Source organism: Colobus angolensis, unplaced genomic scaffold (genome assembly GCF_000951035.1).
Source record: "Colobus angolensis palliatus isolate OR3802 unplaced genomic scaffold, Cang.pa_1.0 Scaffold313, whole genome shotgun sequence".
Lineage (NCBI taxonomy): Eukaryota > Metazoa > Chordata > Mammalia > Primates > Cercopithecidae > Colobus > Colobus angolensis.
The window spans coordinates 3,034,587-3,041,440 of NW_012116411.1; the positions used below are offsets into that span (position 1 = coordinate 3,034,587).

At 43.1% G+C, this 6,854-nt stretch overlaps 1 protein-coding gene across 3 annotated transcripts in view; it reads left to right on the forward strand.

Annotated features, from left to right (window-relative positions):
- Positions 1 to 1,923: 1,923 nt before the first annotated feature.
- Positions 1,924 to 6,854, forward strand: part of TMEM246 (transmembrane protein 246) — a 14,542-nt gene continuing 9,611 nt past the window's right edge. For 2 of the 3 annotated variants that reach the window (XM_011951006.1, XM_011951005.1), the window contains exon 1: positions 1,924 to 2,197. The gene's annotated coding sequence lies outside the window, so the exon portion shown is untranslated. Of the gene's footprint in view, positions 2,198 to 2,379; positions 2,581 to 6,854 lie in introns of those variants that run through there. The other variant, XM_011951007.1, reaches the window with a different exon arrangement.

The window sequence follows — 6,854 nt, forward strand, 5'->3', positions numbered from 1 at the left end:
GGTTTGGATTTTGGCTTTTCCTCTATCTAGCAGTTTGACTTTGGTAAGTTACTTAGCTTACCTGTCTCATGGGGTTGTTGGAGTGATTAAGAGTTAATAAAAAGCACTCAGGACAGTATCAGCCATAGAAAGTACTAGGAAAGTGTTTGATTTTACTATTTAAAATATTTATCAATACCTGATATAGTATGCATTTATTTGTTTATTATCTATTGTCCACCCAAATGTAAGCTCCCTAAAGGCAGAGATTTCATTTTATTCATAGCTGAATCCCTACTCTCTAGAAAGGCACTATCTCATAGAACTTTCTGTGATGATGGGCTGTTCTATAGCTGTACTACAATACAGTAGCACTAACCATGTGTAGGTACTGAGCATTTCAGATGTGGCTAGTGCTACTGAGGGACTGATTATTACATTTCATTTAATTTTTAATTAATTAAAATTTAAGTAGTTACATGTGACTAGTGACCATGAGATTGGACAGCACAGACATTGCCTGGAACATTATAATAGGTACTCAACGAATTTTTGTTAAACAAGTGAATAACTACCAACCATTTAGAGAAAGCTAGATATTTTGGCAGGTAGAATGCTAAGCACTTTATATACATTATCTCATGCAAACCTCTCAGCAAACCTATGAGGGAAATATTACTGTTCCCAGTATATAGATGAGAACATTGAGGCACAGAGGAGTTAATTTGTCAGCGCCAGTAAATAGATTAGACTCCAGAACTGAGCCAATGACATGAATTGAATTCAACTCAGATTGGTTACAATCCTCCAATTTCGGAGTATCAGACTTCCACTTTTTCTCCCAGGAAATGAAACTACCTTCCTAAGCTCCCTTTCTGTGCTATATCCAGCTCTCATACTACCCAGCCTCACATATAGACTTTCCGACATTCCTAATGACAAATTCCTTGAGTGCAGGATCCACACCTCATTCTTACTGCATTGTCATCTGTAGTGTTGGCACTGTGTCAGAACCATTCTTCGGTAAATGCTGGTTGAAAGAGTAGAAGATGAATGGATGCTCAGGTGGATGCTTGTAAGGTTCTAAAGGAAGTTAATATCTAGTATCAATTTTACTCACACAAGAAGAAATCATATGAGCATTTACTGGCTTTAATGCTTTATCTTATGACCACTGAACAGACCTTTTAGAACAAGTGTTGGCAAATCAGGCAGTAAATATTTTAGGCTTTGTGGGTCATAAGGTCTCTGTCACAACTGTCCAACTCTGCTGTTCTTGCATGGTAGCAGCCATAGACAATATGTAAATGATGACCATGTTGCAATAAAACTTTGTTTATGATCACCAAATTTTGAATTCATATAATTTTCATATCCTTGAAATATTCTTCCATTTTTTAACCATGAAATATCGCAAAAAACATTCTTAGCTTGTGGGCTGTACAAGAACAGGCAGCAAGCTGTAGTTGCTAACCTGTGGCCTAGACAGGCAAACCTAGGATTAGAAGCACTGAGTAAGGCTTCTACTTACAACTGTGTGGTGAAAACCCATTCAGAAGGGAAAGTCCAGGGTGGAATGCAGGAAGCTGTTAGTTTTCTTTTGTTCCCCGCAATTTTTCCTCCCCCGGATCATTCTATATCTTTTTCCTGTTTGCTTTGCCAGGATTGTTCTCAGTGTGCATACCTTCCCATACCTCAGGCGTTTTGTCTCTCGTGGCCATTTGTGTTTAAATTGGGGGTTTTGGGAAGGCTGAAAAACATTCAAGACCCAAAGTAATAGCTTTCTCACGCATTGAGAGAGATCGTTCCATTGGTGTGAATAAGTCTCTGTGTACCCACCTGATGAAATATAATGCTGGCTTCTAGTTCCCTCACAAAAGAAACAGGCTTCCTGTTTGCGTGACTTGGGGGAGACTCCTGCTTTTCCCTGGCTGCCCATCAGTTGGCGCCTTTTGCCGTCCTTTTTCCGCAAGCCGGCTTTGGGGGCCGCGGTCGCTCCGCAGCTCGCGGGTCACATGGCCCGCCTGAGCAAGGGGAGCCCTGCGCCCGAGCTGCGAGGCGGGAGGAGGTGAAGCTCGGGCGCACACCCAACCCGCGCTGCGCCCGCTCCTTCTGGGCCCCGGCGATGGCGCCTCCACCGGGATGAGCTAGCCAGCCTGGGCGATACCAGAGGCGGCCCTCGGCGCGCGCAGGGAACCGAGCTGATCGCCCCAACCGGGTAGGTTTCTGTGGCGCATGATCTGCCCAGCCCTTTTGGCGCGGTGGTCGGAGCCCTGGAGAGACACCAGAGCGCGGGAACAAGGATTAGGGGTGGCCACAGCTGGCACAAGCAGGGCAGCTGAGGGTTGGGGAGAGGCGTCGCAGAGGGCCTGTGCCCCTGGCAGTGCGCCTGGGGCAGGCGGGTTGCCTAGCGGCCCTGCCCGGAGCTCCGACCGCTTCCTGACGGAGGATTGCTAGGTCCGGCAGGGTCCCCCGCGCTGCAGGGGCCCGCGTCAGTGCGGGGATGGTTGAGTGCCGCGGGGGCGCCTCCCTGGCCCTCGCCTGCGCCAGCTGCGCTGACAGGCCAACCGAAGGACGCGAGCGGGGCGCCTGCCTGTCTGGGTAAGACCCTCGCCGAGCCTAGCAGGGCCGAAACGCCAAGGGGCCTGGCGCCTAATGGCCGCCCGCAAGCAGGGGACCCTCGCAGCGCGTCCACACCTTAGGTTCGCCTGGCGCGCCGAGAGCGCGGCTGCAGTGTTGGGTTTCTGCGGGCGACCTCGCAGCCAAGGGCTGGGGGAGGGCGACTGGGCAGAGGAAGGCGTCCTTCCCAGCACCTGGAAAAAACAGCAGAAGGGAAGGAGCGCAGCGATGGAGACGGTCAGCTCGGCCTACGGGTGGGAAACTGAGGCTCAAGCGTGGCAGGGACTGCCCAAGGTCAGCGACAGACACTAGATCCAGTGCCCTGGACATCGTCCCCCATTCTTTTTCCAAGAGGGAGGGTTAATTAGGTCTACCTGGGCGTGTCTCACCCTCTTTCTGGCCCTTGGCTCGGGCGTCGCCAGTGTCGCACTGCGCTCACGGTGTCTTGGGGCGTGAGCTCCTGCAGGGTCGTTGTGACCCGCATCCCCTGCTCGACCCACGCTCTCTCCGGGGGACCGCAGGGCGGCTCCAATGATGATCTCACCATGCGGACCATTAGCAACACATGCAGGTGTGTGTGCGCGTGCATGTGTGAGTTTCTCCAAGAAAACTAATCCTTCTAAGGGGAAATAGCTTTTTTTTTAGGGTTGAATTTCTAGAATGCACTGGACTAGGTACTTTATGAGGTGAGAAGAGAAAACTAACATTATTAGAATTATCAGAATGTTGTAAGGATACGCTTATTAGAAAACATCCAGGAAACAAAACTCCAAAGGAGAAACAAAATGAAAATAACTTAAAACTTCAACTTCTAGATGGTTTAGATTTTCTGCATATCTTAAAATTTTCTCCATGTATACACATTTGAAGTTTTGAATCAAAAGTGTGGACCAAGAAATGGTATCTTGTCTTAATTTGCATGTCTTTGATTACCAGTAGGAATTAACACTTTTTCTTCTGTGTAGTAGCCTTTTGCATTTCTGTAGGTGAGTTGATTGTTAATTTTTCTGCCCATTTTTCAGTTGGAGTATCTTTCTCTTCCTAGTTTTTAAGCACTTTATGTGTATTACACATTAAAGTAGTAATTCTTTGTCACATGTTGCACTATAGGGAGTATTTTCTGTTAATTTTTACTAGTTCTAATTCCAAATGATCTTTTGGATACTTTGGTCTATTTTTTATTTTGATGGTTATATGGGAATATAAATTTGACAAAACTCATCAAAATATATATTTAAGTGGTGCATTGTATTGTATGTAAACTGTACCTCAATAACATTAATTTGTAAAGGCCTAGAAAATTACAATGCTGGGTAATGAGAGAGAATCTGCCTAGTCAGATAGTAAAACCTGTTATAAAGCTTTCATAATGAAAATGACGTGGCACTGGCACCACAATGCAGGGAGAGATAGCTGCCAATATCCACAAACAGATACATATATGTAGTTTAATTTATTATAGCTATAGCAATTTAAATCACAAATAAAAAAATGGACTTAACAGGTGCCCTGTCATGTTCACCTTCCCAGTGTCTAACACAAGACTCAGTGTTTAATTGAATGCTTAATTATGATTATAAAAGTAATGCTCTTTGCAGAAATGTAGATATCAAAACAGGAAATTGCCATCCCCATACCCGTCATTTCTCCTTCACTAAATTATACTCCACATTAAAAATAAAATGGTCATATCTCTGCACATTTTTCTGTAATTTGCACTGATATAGTTCGCATTTCTCCCTTCTGGTCTTAGTCTACTTGAGCTGCTGTAACACATTCTCAAAGAGTAGGTGGCTTAAACAACAGACACATTTATTTCTCAAACTTCTGGAAGCTAGAAGTTCCAGATCAGGGTGCCAGCATGGTCAAGTTTTGGTGAGGGCCCTCTTCCTGGTTTACATGTGAGAGAGCAGAGCAAAGAAGTGATCTCTCCTGTCTTTTCTTATAAGGGCACTAATAAAGAGCATCCATTACTGATGTCTGCACCCTTATGACCTGATTACCTTCCAAAGACCCTGTCTTTGCATACCATCACATTGGAGATTAGGATTTATAACATGGATTGTGGCTGGGGAGGAGGAGGACAAACATTCAGTCCAAAGCACAAACCTAGCTAGGATTGTCAACATATTTAAACCTTTCTCTTTTTTCTTAACATGTTCACAGCATACCCTTTTGTGATTCTCTAAAAATCTGTTCCTTTTGCTAGGTATTTCATTTGCCTGCAGTTCTTCCTTTCTTCCGTTCTCCCTCCCACCCTCTTCCTCACTCTCTCTCTCTCTTTCTTCTTTCTTTCCTTTCTCTTCCTCCCTTCCTTTCTTCCCTTTCTCCCTCCATTCCTCTCCCCCTCTTTCTCTCTTTTTCTTTCTACTACAAACAAAACAGCAATGAACATATCTTATCCATCTTTGGTAGCATGTGTTGGCATTTCTGCAGAGTAGATTCCTAGAAGTAGGATCGTTATGTCAAAGGGGATGCACATATAAAATGTTAATAGATACTGCCCCAACACCCCATCATTTCCTCCAAAAACTGCACCAATTTATATGAAAGTGCCTAGTTGTTGAACTCTGCCACTCCCTTTTGAAGTAAATTAAATTCAGATGTTAAATATAGAGATTAATTATGGAGAAGGGGATCTCTAGTACCAAGTCTTTTCACCTGAACATCATTTTTCTGTTTATTAATGACTTTTTAAATACCCTTTGGTAGAATTTTGTTGTATATGTATATATTCTGCATATTTCTGAAATTTATTTCTAGGTATTTGGGTTATTTTTTCCCTTTTGATTGGGATTTTTTATTCCCTTAGTTCACTGGTGATTGTTTACATGAAAGCAATCATTATAATATAGAACAGATATGAACATGTAATGCATATATATAGTACCTGTGTATATATACTTGCTATGTATATTATATATTATTTTTACATATTAATTCTGGTACCAACCATGTTTTGAAAGTCTATCGCCATTTCTAATGGTTTTCCAGTTGATTTTCCTGGGCTCCAAATTTGTGCAGGCAGTCGTGCATATTGGTTGAGAACGTGGGTTCTGGACACAGTCTGCCTAGGTTCAAGTTTTGCCACCTGCTTAAAAGCTTAGTTTTTTAAAGTATAAAATGGGCTTAATAGTCATACTTCTCATAGGCTTTTTATGAGGATCGATAGATGAAATGCTTAGAACAGTGCCTGGCACGTAAGTGCTCCACAAACATTTACAAATAAGTCCATCTCTACACAGTATATGACCAGCTCTTTGATACTACCAATTTTATAGCTGAGGACCTGAGACCCATAGAGGTCAAAGAGGCTATTTATTTGCTCAACAAGCATTGAGTGTCTTTTATGCATAGTTCTATGCTGGGTCTGTGAGGCATACCAAAGATAAATCAGACTAAATCTACTAAAAAGAGATTTAAAAGTCCAATCAGATCATAAGTCAAGGGCCATAAACAAGGCCATGGAAGACAACCGGCATCATGGAAAAACATGAGCTTTGAAATTTATCCTTGTGCTTGAATTTCCTGCTTGCAACTTGGTAGCATCAGTTTTTTCAACTAAATGGGATTAATTCCATGCTATATGTAGTATGGTCTTAATAAGCGGTAGCTGTAAATAGATGAGTCTGAAGTAGAAAGTGACAAATGAATGCCCTGGAGGAAAAGTTCATAGAAAGGGCCCTAGTACTAAGGGGAAAAAAGAGACTCTTTCTGGTTGGAGAGGTCAGGGTTGGCTTTTGGAAGAGGTACCTTTTGAGCTGATTCTTGGTTGAGTTAGACAGTGTGAGGAGCAGAAATGCAGCTGGAAAGATAGTTGGAAGTGGATTGTGAAGAATGTTGGCAAATAATTTGAACTTTATTCTACAGTCATGGGGGAATCATTGAATAGTTTTACAGAAAAGAGTGCCATGTTCTGACTTATGCTTGAGTATCAGATGGATGCTGATCAGGTAAAACATCACCATCATCTGCACAGTGTCCTATGCTGACAAAGGGCTATCATAGCTATTGTCTCTTCATCGTCACAATGACTTTTTTTTTTTTTTTTGAGACACAGTTTCACTGTGTTGCCAAGCTGGAGTGCACTAGCACAATCTCGGCTCACTGCAACCTCTAACTGCCTGGTTCAAGTGATTCTTCTACCTCAGTCTCCTGGGTAGCTGGGATTACAGGCACGTGCCACCACGCCCAGCTAATTTTTGTATTTTTAGTAGAGATGAGGTTTCACCATGTTGGCCAGGATGGTCTCAATC